Below are 17,595 nucleotides of genomic sequence, written 5' to 3' on the forward strand. Positions count from 1 at the left end.
AAGATACGTATTTCATTTTTCCATGGAACTATGGTGGTCATTACAACATTGGCGGTAAAAGCCGCTTACCGGCGTGCAGAAGACTGCCAACACACTGCCGCAGCCGCGGAATTCCGCCACAGTTATTATGACCCACAGCTCGAAATCCGACAAAACTCAGACACCCACACAAGTCCGCCACACCAAAGGTCAGTGATAAACTGGCGAAAACAAAACCTCCACCGTCACGCCAACAGAAATACGCCCACGCTATCACGACCCACGAATCCACGGGGCGGTCTTTCAACCGCGGTATTCCATTGGCGGTACACACCGCCGCGCTCAAAATACACACAAATCCCCAAAACGCCGCCACATTGGACAATTCGAAATACACACACCTGATACACATACACACACCACACCCACACACCCAATACAATATAAAACACACACCCACATCACCCACAAACCCCTACTACCACAAATTCAGAAAGAAGGCCAGAGAGAGACACCACCTTCCACAAACTAGCAGCCACAGGCACCCAACACCATCACCCATACAACGTCCACGCACAAAACACCACACACCATTACATATCACCACACTTATCACCACACACATCACCCCACACATCACCCACACCACCCCATGGCACGGCAAAGACACCCCAGGTTCTCGGAGGAGGAGCTCAGGGTCATGGTGGAGGAAATCGTCCGGGTAGAGCCACAGCTATTTGGATCCCAGGTGCAGCACACTTCCATAGCTAGGAAGATGGAGCTATGGCAAAGAATAGTCGACAGGGTCAATGCAGTGGGACAGCACCCAAGAAATTGGGACGACATCAGGAAGAGGTGGAACGACCTACGGGGGAAAGTCCGTTCCGTGGTCTCAAGACACCACATCGCGGTACAGCGGACTGGCAGCGGATCCCCACCTCCTCCCCCACAACTAACAACATGAGAGGAGCAGGTCTGGGCGATTATGCATCCTGAGGGCCTCGCAGGAGTCGGTGGAGGAATGGACTCTGGTAAGTCAAACCTTTAACTATCATATCCCCCACCCTACCTGCATGCTATCACAGACCCCCACCCTCGCCCCCTCCCCTATCACTCCAACTCCTCACAAATGTACTAATAACACAAACCACACATCCCAACACCAAGCCCTGCATGACACAACAAAGCATGGACACCCATCACTAAAGCATGCCCAGTGCACATACCCATAACACCCCCCTCAACCATCATCACACAAGCCCCCACACAGGAATGCTAGCACTGGGGTACACGGTCACTCACCCTTTGCACACCATGACACACACAGATGCAATAATCATGCTTTTACACCCCTGCAGGACCACTACCCAACGTCACCAGACAGGAGGGTCCAGCCATCTCCACCCCACCCACAGAAGAGGCCCACAGTGATGACAGCAGCTCTGTCCAACTGGATCTAGATTACCAGGCCAGACCATCGTGGGCCTCGGGACAGTCGGTTCCCCTCACACAGGCACAGCCCACCACAGACCTTCCACCCTCTGGTAACACCAGCACAGCACCCACCCAGCGGGCCCATACCTCCGTCCCCAGGACACGTCAATCAGCTGTGTGTCCACCACTACAGGGAACCCAGGATAACCCACCACCCCAACAACAACAGGGACCTGGGGGCAGTGGCAGTGGGCACACGGTCCAGGGGACGGAGGCACAGGAACACAGGGGAACTGGGAGGGCTGCCGTGAGACAGGGGGCGGACAGGCCAAGGGAACCCACTCTCCACGAGGCCCTCTCCTCCATCATGGGAGCATACCACCACTCCCAGGAGACGATGGCAACGGTCCTGGCCAGGTTTCAGGAGACCCAGCGCATGCAGGAGGAACAGTATTTGTGGTTCAAGGAGGAACTCAGAACCATCAGCTCCGCCCTGGGCACCATCGTAGGGGTGCTGAAGGAAATACTTAACACCAGGAGGGACACTGTGGCACTACAAGGAGCCCCTGACACTAGCATGGACGATGAACTGCCCACCACCTCCGCCGGCGCTAGTGGACAGGAGGCACCGCCACAGGACCACCACACCAGCACCCCCCCCTGCAGACGGAGAACCACCCCGCAAGCGGTCCCTGAGATCCAGGAACAAGACAGAGCACGATGCCAAGACCCCCGCCAAGAAATGAGACCACCCTGATTGTCAAGCCACTGTCCCACTTTGTAACCCTGTCTATATTGGAACTGCCCCAGCTCTACTTCCGATGCCCATATGGGAAATGCACCTGTGAGACTAATAGACTGGACTCTGCCATGGACATTCCTCCACCATCCCCCCCTCACCAGTTTACTACCCCCTCCAATATTGAGTACTTCAATAAACACCCTTGTAGCACAAAACAATCTGGAGTCAGTCTGTGATTTCGAAATTGTGTATTAGCAATGACAGTGACAAAATGCTTTTTCAAATGTAATGTCAACATACCTATGTCACACATCTCAAGTCCATGAGGAATCTAAGCAGATGACACATGTTGGAAACCACACCTGTGAAACCGTAAGGGAAAAGGACAACTCAGTGACCATACACTGGTTGAAATCAACAGACAGGTTAGAGGTAGAAGTGTTAAAGTACTTGTAGTAGGCAGGAATGTTTTCTCACCTGTGTGTCACTGGAAATATTGCTGGATGACCGAGTCCCTGTTGTCAATGTCTTCTTCCTCTGCTTCCTCCTCATCACTGTCCACAGGCTCCACAGCTGCCACAACACCGCCATCTGGACCATCCTCCTGCAGAAAAGGCACCTGTCGTCGCAAAGCCAAGTTGTGAAGCATACAGCAGGCTACGATGATCTGGTGAGTAGAATAGGGAACCACCTGTCATATGGAGGCACCTGAACCTGGCCTTTAGGAGGCCGAAGGTGCGTTCGATCACCCTCCTAGTCCGCCCATGGGCCTCATTGTAGCGTTCCTCTGCTCTGGTCCTGGGATTCCTCACTGGGGTCAGTAGCCATGACAGGTTGGGGTAACCAGAGTCCCCTAATAGCCACACCCGGTGCCTCTGGAGTTGACCCATCACATAAGGGATGCTGCTATTCCGCAGGATGTAGGCGTCATGCACAGAGCCAGGGAACATAGCATTTACCTGGGAGATGTACTGGTCTGCCAAACATACCATCTGTACATTCATCGAATGATAACTCTTCCGGTTCCTGTACACCTGTTCACTCCTGTGGGGGGGGGGACCAAAGCTACATGGGTCCCATCAATGGCATCTATGATGTTGGGGATATGTCCAAGGGCATAGAAGTCACCTTTCACTATAGGCAAGTCCTCCACCTGAGGGAAAACGATATAGCTCCGCATGTGTTTCAGAAGGGCAGACAACACTCTGGACAACACGTTGGAAAACATAGGCTGGGACATCCCTGATGCCATGGCCACTGTTGTTTGAAATGACCCACTTGCAAGGAAATGGAGCACTGATAGCACCTGCACTTGAGGGGGGATTTCTGTGGGATGGCGGATTGCTGACATCAGGTCAGGCTCAAACTGGGTACACAGTTCCTGGATGGTGGCACGGTCAAACCTGTAGGTGATGATCAAACTTCTTTCCTCCATTGTCGACAGGTGCACCAGTGGTCGGTACACCGGAGGATGCCTCCATCTCCTCACATGTCCCAGCGGACGGTGCCTATGAAGGACAACAGCGACCACAGAGTCAAACAACTCAGAGGTATGTACCCACAGTCTACACAGAACACCATTCATACACAAAATGTGGCCTGTATTTATGTTGTGAGACAAGGCCTAGGTATGTGTGACGCAGTTGGTAATTAGGCTATGTGGGCCCTTGAAATGGCAGCTGCCTGACCTCTAAAGTGGGACAATGGGATGTGAGGTAACGGCGCTGGCGTTGTACACCGTTGCGGTAGGCGGTCGAAGACCGCGGCGCAATGCTGCATTGGTTAACATTGGACCCTATGGGTCCCAGGAGCCAATGACGATGTACGCCGGCAGTGATGGTACGCACCGCCGCGGATGTGACCGCCGCGGAAGTGACCGCCATTTTCTAGCTGTTGAATCACTCAATACTTGATCTTCGACAGGAGAGGACCTACACTGCAAGTGCTGCTGTGACCTCGGTCTGGAAGAGACAATGGCTCGTGCGTCTGGGGAAAGGGCCCCTGCCTTCACTGCAGAGGACTTGGAGAAGCTCGTCGATGGGGTACATGCTACTCTACGGTCCTCCAGACCAACAGGTAGGTACACAGAGAGCATGTTGTATGGGCTATGCCTGTGTGGAGAGGGCTGTTTGTAAGAAGGAAGGGGGCAGAGTTCTGCGTGCATGAAGGACTGTGAATGCATGTGCCACATGGCAAGGGTAGGGATGTGGGCCACTCACTTTGACGGTGCAGTTGGTATTGACTTCTCTTCTTCCCCTGTACATGTCATGTAGGTCAGCGCCCACCAGAAGAAGGATATTTGGCGTGCTATGGGGGTCCACCACAGACGGAGCACCCACTGCCGGAAAAGATGGGAGGACATTCGCCGCTGGAGCAAGAAGACGGCGGAGGCTCAGCTGGGGATGGCCTCCCAACGTGGGAGGGGTGCCCGTCGAACCATGACCCCCCTGATGTTCAGGATCCTGGCGGTGGCCTACCCTGAGTTGGATGGGCGCTTGAGGGCATCACAGCAGACACAAGGGGGTGAGTACACTCTCATTCTGCTGACTTTGCGCGCAGTGAAGGTGTCTGGGTGGGGGAGGAGGGCTGTGGGTTTCCCTAGGCCAGGGCGGGTTCAGTAGGCTAGGCCCCTCCGTAAGGCAGGCCATGTGGCACCCCATCCCACCTCTGTAGAGTGCCAAATACAGGTATTCATGCCCCTGTGTCATCTATGTGTGCAGATGTTGTCCATAGCCTTGTAGGCCATTTCCCAGGAATTGCATCTGTAGAGCCCAACAGCGCGACGTAGTGCAGGGGGCTGCTGTGTGTGTATTGTCTGCCAATGCTAGTGGTAAGCCATGCACTCAACCTGTCTTTCTTCTGTCCCCCCCCCCTTTTTGTGGTCTCCCTGTTCTTGTGTTCATTAGCATCATCAGGCGGAGGTACAGTGGCACTGCAGCACAAGGGAGCTGCATCCCATATGGCCATGGAGGACCACACTACGGACTCAGAATACACCAGTGGGACGGAGGGCGAGGGGAGCACCACGGCGGTCACAGGATCTGCAACCAGCGACACGGACTCATCCTCCGATGGGAGCTCACTTGTGGTGGCGGCAACATCTGTGCCCCCCACTTCTACAGGTACAGCCGCCACCCCCCCTACCAGCACTGCCCTCCCAGCAGCCCCTCAGCCTTCGCCCCGTGCCCGCTCGCCCAGGAGGGTGGGCATCACCTTCGCCCCAGGCACCTCAGCCCCTGCCCCTGTCACCTCTGCTGCCCTCAGTGAGGAGGCCATTGACCTCCTCAGGTCCCTCACTGTTGGGCAGTCTACCATTTTGAATGCCATCCAGGGTGTAGAAAGGGAGTTGCAACACACAAATGCATTCCTGGAGGGCATTCATTCTGGTCAGGCTGCCCTTCATCGAACCCTTCAAACTCTGGCCTCAGCACTGATGGCAGCCATTGTCCCTGTGTCTAGCCTCCCCCCTCCAACTTCCTCCACCCAGACCCAATCCCCTGTACCTCTGCCTATCCCAAGCACACCATCAGACCAGCCTGCACACACCTCACCACACAAGGGAAGCTCAGGCAAACATAAGCACCACACATCCCACAGGCACTCACGCAAGCATCACACACATACAGACACACCAACAGCCACTGCCTCCACTGTGTCCCCCTCCTCCTCGACTCCCTCCTCCCTCCCAGTCTCGTCTACACTCACACCTGCATGCACTACCACTACAGCCACTGCGTCCCGCACCAGCACACCCACCACCACACCCCGCTCACGTGCACTCACCATCCCCACTACCATTTCCACGTCCCCTGTGTCCTCTCCCAGTGTGTCTGTAATGCCCCCTCCGAAGATACACAAACGCAGGCACACACCCACCCAACAGCCATCCACCTCACGAGAGCCTCCAGCCCATGCACCTGCACCCAAATCCACAAAAGTTACACCTCCTACAACCAACACCTCTTTCTCCACTCCCAAACCCCCTCCAGCTACCCGTCCCAGTGTCTCCCAAAAACTTTTCCTGTCCACCCTTAACCTATTTCCCACCACCCCCCGTCCAACTCATAGGTCCCGTTCTAGCACCTCAGCCAAAAAATCTCCGGGACCAGTGGTGCTTGTTGTTACAGGTATGTGGAGTGCACCAGCCACCAGGCCAGCCAGTGTATCATGGAGCCACAGCACAGCCAGGCCCCCCCCCTGTGAAGCACCAGAAGTTGGACAGTGTCCGGCGGGAGAGGAGGAAGACTCCAGCCAGCAAAGCCGCTCACAGGGGTCTCGGGGGGAGTGTCGACTCAGCTGTGACTCCTCCCAAGGTGGGGAAGGGGCAGAAGAAATCTCCAAAGTCTGGGAGGAGCAGCACGGCGGAGAAGACCGCCATCATCCCCGCTGGCCAAGAGGCCACCGCCAGCCCCATCGTCACTGCCTAGGAGGCCACCGCCAGCCTCATCGTCACTGCCCAGGAGGCCACCGCCAGAGTCACTGCCCGGGAGGCCACCGCCAGCCCCATCGTCACTGCCCAGGAGGCCACCGCCAGCCTCATCGTCACTGCCCAGGAGGCCACCACCAGAGTCACTGCCCAGGAGGCCACCGCCAGCCCCATCATCACTGCCCAGGAGGCCACCGCCAGAGTCACTGCCCAGGAGGCCACCGCCAGAGTCACTGCCCAGGAGGCCACCGCCAGCCCCATCGTCACTGCCCAGGAGGCCACCGCCAGCCTCATCGTCACTGCCCAGGAGGCCACCGCCAGCCTCATCGTCACTGCCCAGCAGGCCACCGCCAGAGTCACTGCCCAGGAGGCCACCGCCAGCCCCATCGTCACTGCCCAGGAGGCCACCGCCAGCCACAGCCCAGCTGGCCAGGAGGGCCCCGCAAGCCATAGCCCAGCTGACCCATGAAGGACCGCCAGCCACAGCCCTGCTGGGCAATGAAGGACCGCCTTGGCAAGGACCGCTGAACAGGGCAAAGACTGCCATGGAAAGCACCGCTGAACAGGTCTGACACTGGCAACTCAAGCACCGCTGAACAGGCCAAGGACCGCTGAACAGGGCAAAGACCGCCATGGAAAGCACCGCTGAACAGGTCTGACACTGGCAACTCAAGCACCGCTGAACAGGCCAAGGACCGCTGAACAGGGCAATGACCACCATGGAAAGCACCGCTAGCCCATTTGCGGCAGGGCCAGTGACGCAACTGGGACCGTCACGGGGTGTGTGCTGCACTCTGGGCACCAGTCCCCCTCCAGAACTAGTGGAGAACAGCATCCACTCCGTCTGTCCTTGGCAGGATGAAGCACTCTGGGCACCAGTCGCCCTCCAGAACCAGTGGAGAACAGCATCCACTCCGTCTGTCCTTGGCAGGATGAAGCACTCTGGGCACCAGTCCCCCTCCAGAACCAGTGGAGATTTACATCCGCTCTGTCTGTCCTTGGCAGGATGAAGCACTCTGGGCACCAGTCCCCCTCCAGAATCAGTGGAGAACAGCATCCACTCCGTCTGTCCTGCACAGGATGAAGCACTCTGGGCACCAGTCCCCCTCCAGAACCAGTGGAGATTTACATCCACTCCGTCTGTCTTTGGCAGGATGAAGCACTCTGGGCACCAGTCCCCCTCCAGAACCAGTGGAGAACAGCATCCACTCCGTCTGTCCTGCACAGGATGAAGCACTCTGGGCACCAGTCCCCCTCCAGAACCAGTGGAGATTTACATCCACTCCGTCTGTCCTTGGCAGGATGAAACACTCTGGGCACCAGTTCCCCTCCAGAACCAGTGGAGAACAGCATCCACTCCGTCTGTCCTGCACAGGATGAAGCACTCTGGGCACCAGTCCCCCTCCAGAACCAGTGGAGAACAGCATCCACTCTGTCTGTCCTGTACAGGATGAAGCACTCTGGGCACTAGTCCCCCTCCAGAACCAGTGGAGAACAGCATCCACTTGAGAGACTGTGGCTTTGCACTCCCCAGGATGGTACAGTGGGCAAGCCACCCACTTTAGAGACTTGAGAGACTGTGGCTTTGCACTCCCCAGGATGGTACAGTGGGCAAGCCACCCACTGTAGAGACTTGAGAGACTGTGGCTTTGCACTCCCCAGGATACATCAATGGGCATGGAGCCCCCTCGTGGATCTGGCGTAGTGCACTCATCCGGCTGAGGTGCCCCCCTTCCCTTCCCCCTGAGGTGCCTGTTGTATTTCGATCTGATGCCCCTGCAGTGTTCTCTCTGTTTGGATTGGGTATCTTGTGTGGGCCTCGCCCATGCATTTTGGGCCCAGTGGTCCACGGACTATGAATGGTGCAATACCTGCACTACTAATCGTGGTGTATATTTTGTTTATTTTGTGTATATATATATGTATATATTTGCTTACTGTATTTTGATATATTAAAATGGTTCCGCTCATTTCCTTTTGTCTTTGCATTCTTCCGGAGGGGGTTGGGGGGTGTTACTATAATGTATAGATATGCATCTCCGCAAGATCATCAACCTTTCCTTCAACACCGCTACCTTCCCGGACAGCTGGAAGCACGCAGAAATCCAACCCCTCCTCAAGAAACCTAAGGCTGACCTCAACGACCTCAAAAACTTCCGACCGATCTCCCTCCTCCCTTTCCCAGCGAAAGTCATCGAGAAGATCGTCAACGCATAGCTCTCCCACAACCTCGAAGACAACTCCATCCTAGACCCTTCCCAACCCGGTTTCAGACGCAACCACAGCACAGAGACTGCACTCCTCGCCGCCACAGATGACATCAGGCAACAAATGGACAACGGCGAAACCTCAGCCCTCATCCTCCTAGACCTCTCCGCTGCCTTCGACTCGGTCTGCCACCGCACCCTACTAAATTGCCTCCACGAAGCTGGTATCCAAGACAAAGCCCTCAACTGGATCTCCTCTTTTCTCTCCGGCAGAACCCAGAGAGTCCGACTCTCACCCTTCCGCTGCGAAGCCACCAACCTCATCTGCAGCGTCCCCCAAGGCTCCTCACTAAGCCCAATGCTGTTCAACGTCTACATGGCTCCCCTCGCACAACTGGCCTGCCAGCACAACCTCAGCATCCTCTCCTACGCCGACGACACCCAGCTCATCCTCTCCCTGACCAAAGATCCTCTCACCGCCAAAGCCAACCTCCACGAGGGACTGAAATCCATTGCCGAATGGATGAGCAACAGCCGCCTGAAACTTAACTCCGACAAGATGGAAGTCCTCATCCTTGGTCGCACCCCCTCGGCCTGGAACGACTCTTGGTGGCCCACCGCCCTGGGCCCCCCACCCACCCCAGACAGCCACGCACGAAACCTCGGCTTCATCCTCGACTCTGCTCTCACCATGTCCAAAGAGGTCACCACTGTCTCCTCTTCCTGTTTTAACACCCTCCGCAGGATCTTCAAGTGGATTCCAACAGGAACCAGAAAGATGGTGACCCAAGCCCTCGTCAGTAGCAGACTAGACTACGGCAACGCACTCTACACAGACATCCCAACAAAAGACATCAAACGACTCCAACGCATCCGCCCGCCTGATCCTCGACATACCCCGCCGATGTCACATCTCCCACCACCTGAAGGACCTCCACTGGCTCCCCGTGGACAAAAGGATCACCTTTAAACTCCTCACCCACGCACACAAGGCACTACACGACACCGGACCCACCTACCTGAACACCAGACTCAACTTCTACGTTCCCTCACGCCAACTACGCTCTGCCAACCTTGCCCTCGCCATCGTCCCCCGAATCCAGCGAAAGACCTCTGGCGGCAGATCCTTCTCCCACCTCGCAGCCAAGACCTGGAACTCACTCCCGACCTCACTACGCCAGACCCAGGACCTCCTCACCTTCAGGAGACTCCTCAAGACATGGCTCTTCGAACGATAGCAGCGACCCCCCACTCTCCCCCCCCAAGCGCCTCGAAACCCTAACGGGTACACAGCGCGCTTTATAAATTTAATGATTGATTGATTGATTGATTGATTGTGTTGTAGTGGGTGAGGGTCGGGTGGGGTTTGGGGTGTTGAGTGTGTGTGTCCCTGGGTTTTTGCCTCCCCCCTCCCCTATGTCGTAGGTGCAGTACTCACCGGCATTGATGATCCTCGTAGAGGAGCAGGAAGACTAGCGATGGCAGAATATGGAGTTCCGGCTCCATGGTGCCCTCCTTCCTCGTGGAGTGTGTAGAGGTGAGCGTTTTCCCTTTGAAATGGCTGTTTCCGCCGTGATTTTATCCGCGGTGAAAAGGTGGCGGATTGGTAGGTTGTGATACTGTGGGCAGTACATTGTCTTCCGCCTGTCTGTTGGCGGTGACCGCTGCGCTGTTTGTTTATACCGCCGTGGCGGTCGGAGTGTTAAAGTGTCTGTCTTTGTTGGCTGTTTCCACCATGATCATAATTGCAATTTTTTTACCGCCGGCCTGTTGGCGGTCTTACCGCCACTTTAACACCGTCCGTCAGGGTTGTAATAACCCCCTAAGTGTGGCTTTCCTTGACTGTCCTAGCCTTTTTTCTTTGGATTGGGTTTGTTATTACTTTTTTTATGTTAACACATGGTCATTTTCTTCCCGAGAGATCAGCGGTTGAACAGCTGGAGGAGGTATTGAAACCACATTTTTCATCACATAAGGTTCGAAGAGACTTGTCCTTTGTGAACATTTCTGCAGTGCCAATTCCGGATGGGATTGTGTGGGATAAAGTAGTGTTTGATACATATGGTCCCACTGAAATAATTCAAATACCGTATGTGTTAAAGTTATCTATGAACGATATAGTAATACCAGGCATTGTATCTGATGATTGGGATGTGAAAACAGTTGATTCAATGATGACAGAATTGCAATATTATACTGTCTATGAAAACGAAGATGTTTACCAGTTTAATTATGGTGACTTGTTTTGCTATAATTATTATGGGCACCACTTCATACATAAAGTGAGCAGTCCAAAAACGATATTTGATTATGCACAATGGGATCATTGCCCAACTCCCCCCACAAGGGAGTTCAAAAACTTATTTTGAAAAATTTGCGTATTTTTCTGGGCACCATCAAAAAAATGCTGAATCATATTATTTTAAGATTACTCAGACTAGGGATAAACAAATGTTGTTGACCAACACAAAATTTATGTATTCGGACTCCTTTGTTTCCTGGTTATCAATTGAAGGTTATGAATATTGGTTAAAAAATGTTGATGTGAAAAGTGTTTGGGGAACAAAAAATTGGCAGACCAAGGGTAGAGAAACATTGTTTAGAACATGTCTCATCCCCGTTCAAGTGATTTTTTTAAATGAAACAGTACAACAGACCAGTTGCTTAGGCTTAGCTACAATTAGAGAATTAAACATGCCCAGTATACCTGCCCCTGCAAAATTTAATAACTGGCAAAAGTACACAAATGCTACTTTTAGTGAGCTTAATGAGTGGGTCCAGAATGGTACGTTTAATGCTTCACTGAAACGTCCAGGCGGGTGGGTATTGTGGCCAATAGATACCAACGGGTGTCATCAACATTTTGTCACCTCCTCGGGGGGTTTCCGAACAAGTAGGTCAGACCCTCGCTATATATCACCAGAACAGGCTGAAATAATTACAACATATAGTGTAGGAAAATTGTGCCAACAGTGGCTAAAATCATCCTCATTAGATGCGGTTAAAACACACCTCAGTCTCCTGTCTAACGACACTGACTTACAAGATTTTTTGTCAGGCCCAAAGATACCACGTAGGAAGCGTTTCTTGTATGAGTTATACAATGAAATATGGAAACTTTCCCCAAAAGAGGCTGCAGCCCGGTGAAGGCAGATAGATCAGGAAAATCTGAAAAAGGCATTAGCTGTTGTGGATAATGGGATTCACACCTTGCCCAACCGGATATATACAATTAACAACATTTTTTCTTCTGCTATAGACATTATAAGATCGGATATGTCTTCTTTATATCATGGACAGAGTCAGACCAGGTCCATTATGCAGCTGGGTTGGACACTTCAGACACTGATGGCGGGTCGCGTTCCTTTGCAGCACATCAGTGCCAGGGAAATATTTTTTTCCTTTAATTTGATGCAACAACAACAACTAATGGCTAAAAAGGAAGCGACTTATGTCATGCTTAACATTGACAGACAGGGATGGTATTCGAGTGGTCCCCAATGGGACCACCACCACTAGGGAGTGGCCACTGGAGGACGACTCAGGTGAAGATGTAGGAGATCCGGTCTTCTCTGTAGCACTCTCCTTGCCCTCTGAACACCGGGTCCCTCGGTGTCTGTGGTGTTGTGACTGGAGGTCCCGTGGCCAAAAGCTTTCAGACAACTGTGCTCCATCACCTTCGCTTGCCGGTGCTGATGCTGAAAATATATAGTGAAGTAGAGTCATCACATACACATGATAACACTCCGATCACAAATCAGACAGAAATCACATACCATCATGTCAACTGACCCTCTGCAGGAAGTGCCAGTAAAGTGCCAACATCATATAACAACACAATACTATGGATGTTCCTCAGTTTCACAACTGTCACACACCAGCAAAGCAAGCTAACAGTACCATGAATAAAGTAGACAAATCACACAGACCATACCATGACTAGGTGACTATTCCACTTCATACAGGTGCCCTATTCAGAACAATATAGTCAACCAGTAGACAAGCAATGAATTCCCGTTGTAAGTTAGCTTAACAAATGCACAGACCCAGTCCTTACCACACAAATACATTACCCTGATATCATATACCAGGCAATAACATATGTTGCCAAGTAAAGGCAGGCAACCCTGGTGCAAACAAGCCATACCTTCATCAAGTGACATAGGCCCTCATTACGACCCTGGCGGTCGGTCTTAAAGCGGCGGTTATACAGCCAACAGGACGGCGGTAAAAAAAATGGGATTTGGACCATGGCGGTTACCGCCATCCAAAACCGCCACTTTAACACACCGACCGCCAGGGTGGTAATGGCCGCTGAGCTGGAGACTTCGGTCTTCAGCCCGGCGGCTGCCACAATCCCCCCCTCGGGATTATGACCCAGCCTATTGCCATGGTTTTCGTGACAAACATGCCGCCAAAAAAACATTGCAGTAGGCACCATCAGTGCCAGGGAATCCCTTCCCTAGCACTGATAGAGGTCTCCCCCGGCCCCCTCCCCCTCCCAGGAGTACTCTCCCTCCCTCCCTCTCCCGCTCCTGCCCCCCTCACAAATACACACCCACACTCGCTCCTATATACACACATGCACACACGCATACCCACCACCACCCATGTATGCCCACAGACATACCCACACACTGCAACACACACCAACATACCTTGTCACACACATGCATTCACAAAACACACTTACAATCACTCATTCACGCATGCATCCTAAGCGACTCACACCCGCATGCACGCATACCACTACATACACACTCACCCCGCATACAACACCCCCAACCCCCTCTCCGGTTGGAGAACCTGACTTACCTGCTTGCAGGGGGTCCTCTGGCTGGAAACGGTCCGCGGCGCTGCTGTCAGCAGCAGCATCTGCCAGCAAAACACCGCCAGACCGTATCCTTGCTCCTGATACGGTCGGCAGTGTTTTGCTGGCGTGGCGGTGCTGCTGTCAGCAGCGCCGCCTTACCGCCGCCGCCATGAACGTCAGCGGTGTTCCGATAGAATTCTGCTGCAATACCGTCGGTGGTCACGATACCGGTAGACGGCTGGTAGCCACGGCATGTTGGCAGCCGTCACCATGGCGGTAGGCGGTCGATACCGCCAATGTTGAAATGAGGGCCATAGATTCAACCATATCACTTGCGGACACACACATCATATGACATATCAACATGTCACACCTGCCAACTTTTGGTCAAGGAGGTAGTAGGCATGTCACACACATACACCCTTTGTGATGTAGCAAGGAGTGACAATGAACCCAGGTTCAAGCTATCTATGAAAAATGTCTCCAGAAGACAAATAATAATAGTAATGTAAGGAGCAAGTAAGCTCACACCAATGTCCCACACAATTAGATGTTTACCATATTGTGTATGTCTGAAATAGGCTACTGTACTCTGCAGGAAGGAGGGAAGCAGACCTTGCTAATCCTAACATGAGTCAACCAATTTGGCACAGGATGAGAACCAACATCACTACCCACTCAGCAGACAAGGCAAGCCTGGCATCTGTCTGTGGTGGATTCACAGACGCAGAGCATAATTGATGCCAACATAACTGGTACAACACCATGATGCAAGCCAACAGTCAGGTCACACTTACCAACCTACACACAGGTGTTTATGAACTGCCACAACTGCACCACAAGTGTTATCAAACATGAATTTCCCAAACCCCCTGGCCTCATTTGTCATATCATTCATAGCTACAGCAGGTACATACAATACATTTCAACAGTGAGGCATGACATTTGTCTTCAAAATACACATGATGTTGACACAGTACTGTCTTGTCAATAGCTGTGAGTGGAAAACCATTACCTAGGTATCATACCTATACAAGTATACTTTGGACAAAATAGGTTTCAAATTTCTGCTATCAGGACATCAGCATGGCAAACACATTCTTACATCTGATATCAACATATGTGTCCCTTTGGAAATGTAGCATAGCCACACTGGTAAGCACCATGCATAATGTCAACTCTGATGGGACATCACACATGGGATTGTTCATTCCTCACTTACCAAGGGGAATTACCTTGCAACAGGTGTGAAGATGTTAGCTATTTATGTCATGTGATGTGTCTGCTAGACACCATTGCATCACAGAATGCTGTGACACATCAGAAACCAACAAACACTGTAGATGACTTGCCCCTACCTGACTTCAATTCACACATAGACATACCCCCTGATACATAGCAGAGGACAGAGAGCAAGAACCGACCCACCTTTCTACTGTGACATTAGGGGGGAGTGATCTGTGAACACAGAACAATTATTAACAAGAATTAGGGGGGAGTGATCTGTGAACACAGAAGATCTGTGACACATTACACTTACCACACTGTCAGAGCTAACATCCTGTCCTTCACTCAATCACCTGTTAAAGGGATAAACAAGTGTTTGGTATGTACTTACTCCCTTGTGACTGCTGTGTTGCCCTCAAACGCCCATCCAACTCAGGGTAGGCCACCGCCAAAATGCGGGCCATTTATGGGGGTCATCGTCAGATGGGCAGCCCGTCCTCGTTGGGAGGACAGCCCCTCTTCTGGGCCCAGCATCTCAGGTTCTCCCATCTCTTCTGACAGTGGGCAGTCCACCAGCTGGGGACACCCAGGGACCGCACCTTCTTGGCAATGGCACACCAAATCCCTTTCTTCTGATGGGCATTGACCTGTATGGATGCAAAAGACACGCCAGAAAATCATGTACACAAGTCCCACACAAGAACAGGCAGAATTTATTGCAAGTCAGTCCAACAAGCCAATGACAAACTATCTTTTCCATCCTGTCCACCTATGGCACATAGCGGACACTGGATAGGGGGACATTACTGCTAGCACTCCCCACAAGGGTACCCATCACAACCATCAGCTCAGCCCCTGCACTGACCAGGTACGAGAACAGTGTGTTTTGTGTGACATGAGCAATCCACATGACATTGACCAGGAATATGATATAACATATCACACAAGCTGGCAGCTGACAGCTACACCAAATAGCAAACTTTGCTCACATCCATCCATAAACCCTGACGATCACAAACTGCATATGGACCCCACAGGACACAGCCAGGCTACAGACAGTCCAATATTGCCAGGACAACATACAAGGGGGTCACATGTTGTGCACACAAACATGCAAGCCACTCCACCTATGCACATACAAATGCACTCACATGCCACTTCTGGAAGTGGCAGTCTTTGTGTCATTCCAAACAATTTGTACTATACATCCAAAACATGTATGCACACAAAAACTATGTCTCAGAAAGATGCACCTATCCTTGCATTTGACATGATCCACATCATGTCCAATACACTGGGTCAAATGTCATGGAACATCAGTTCACAACACACTGTTTGTGGAAGTTCAATGCCCAATAAAATAGGAGCATGTACCTTACGCATCACAGCTGGATTAAGGAGCCAACAGGGCAGTGTGATCATGGGACGTTTCAATGACATGTAACACAAATGGTCAGAGTTGTTATGAGCACATCTGTCACAGCTCTCCACCATGCCCCAATGCCATAACAATGGTGAACACTGGGCATAGGCTGAAGTCGATGAACCTTAATAGTGAGGCATGATTTTTAACCATCACATGCTGTATATAAATACAGGGTGGGGCTACAGGCTCACATTTGCAGTGCAAAAGCTATACAATAGTAGTCCAGATGGTAATATTTACAAAACGTGGCAATTGAAAGGCAACTTTCTATGCATGCAGACCACACACATCAACAAAACTACCATGTCCCAAAAGGTAAGATGCATTACAATACTTCATGTATCCATAGCCAATTGGCAAGGGCTGTCATTGTGCAGAGCTTAGGACCATATAGTGTCATTAGCTGGCTTCAATACAACATTACAACAATGCCAGATGTGGCCACACATGTACGTTCAGATACAGTGAGGGCACAAGTATGGTGAGAAACCGGCAAACAAGATGCATCAACACCTCCTGCTGTCATGTTAGCACATATGTCCACACGTCAAGCACATCTGATGTTGGGATTTAGCTGGTAGTGGCTGGCATTACACCTCAGCTCTCCATGTGCAACAATCACAAAGTGGGACAAGGAACACTCATTGCACACTCTCCACAATGTCTCAGGACTCTAAACCTGCCACTTCACATAGGTACATGCCCAGAAACTCAATCATTTAAGCACACTGATAGTCCCAACAGGGCTTTAAGGACACATTCTGACATATTGCCCATAAGCCTAGGGTAAACAAAACAAACCTCAGTCTTAGCTAAAGAAACATATGTGGACATGGTACTCTTATCTACTCCTCTAGTGCACCATAGAGTTGTTCATACATGGGTATGCCCACATCCACCAGCTTCTCCAGCTCTTCTGGTGAGAAGGAAGGTGCCCTTTCACCTGTGGGACGTGGCATGATTGCTCCCAGAGGCAGTACACAGCAGCTCAGGTTGTGGAGGTCTTGCCAGAAGTGTCAGGAGTCAAGTGAGAGATTCATCAGGAAATGGGGGTCATGTCTGCCACATACACGACCGTCACCGACAGTAGACACTGCCATTGGGTCAAGACCGCCACAGGCAGCAATGTGTTCCAATGGCAATGTCTGCCCCGGTAGCATCTACCTACCACCATGATGACTTCCCCCGGTGGCTGCGGTCTTTTCCTATTATCCAGTGTAGTATGTCAGGCAGTAACCATTTTAAAGCCTTTCGATGGTCAGAAAAGTTAAATGTATGATGCGTCACAATGTGGGAAACATTTATAATGCATAATCTTCAGTGCTGGCATTGCCCAAAGAT

The sequence above is a fragment of the Pleurodeles waltl genome, chromosome 9 (assembly GCF_031143425.1).
Source record: "Pleurodeles waltl isolate 20211129_DDA chromosome 9, aPleWal1.hap1.20221129, whole genome shotgun sequence".
Classification (NCBI taxonomy): domain Eukaryota; kingdom Metazoa; phylum Chordata; class Amphibia; order Caudata; family Salamandridae; genus Pleurodeles; species Pleurodeles waltl.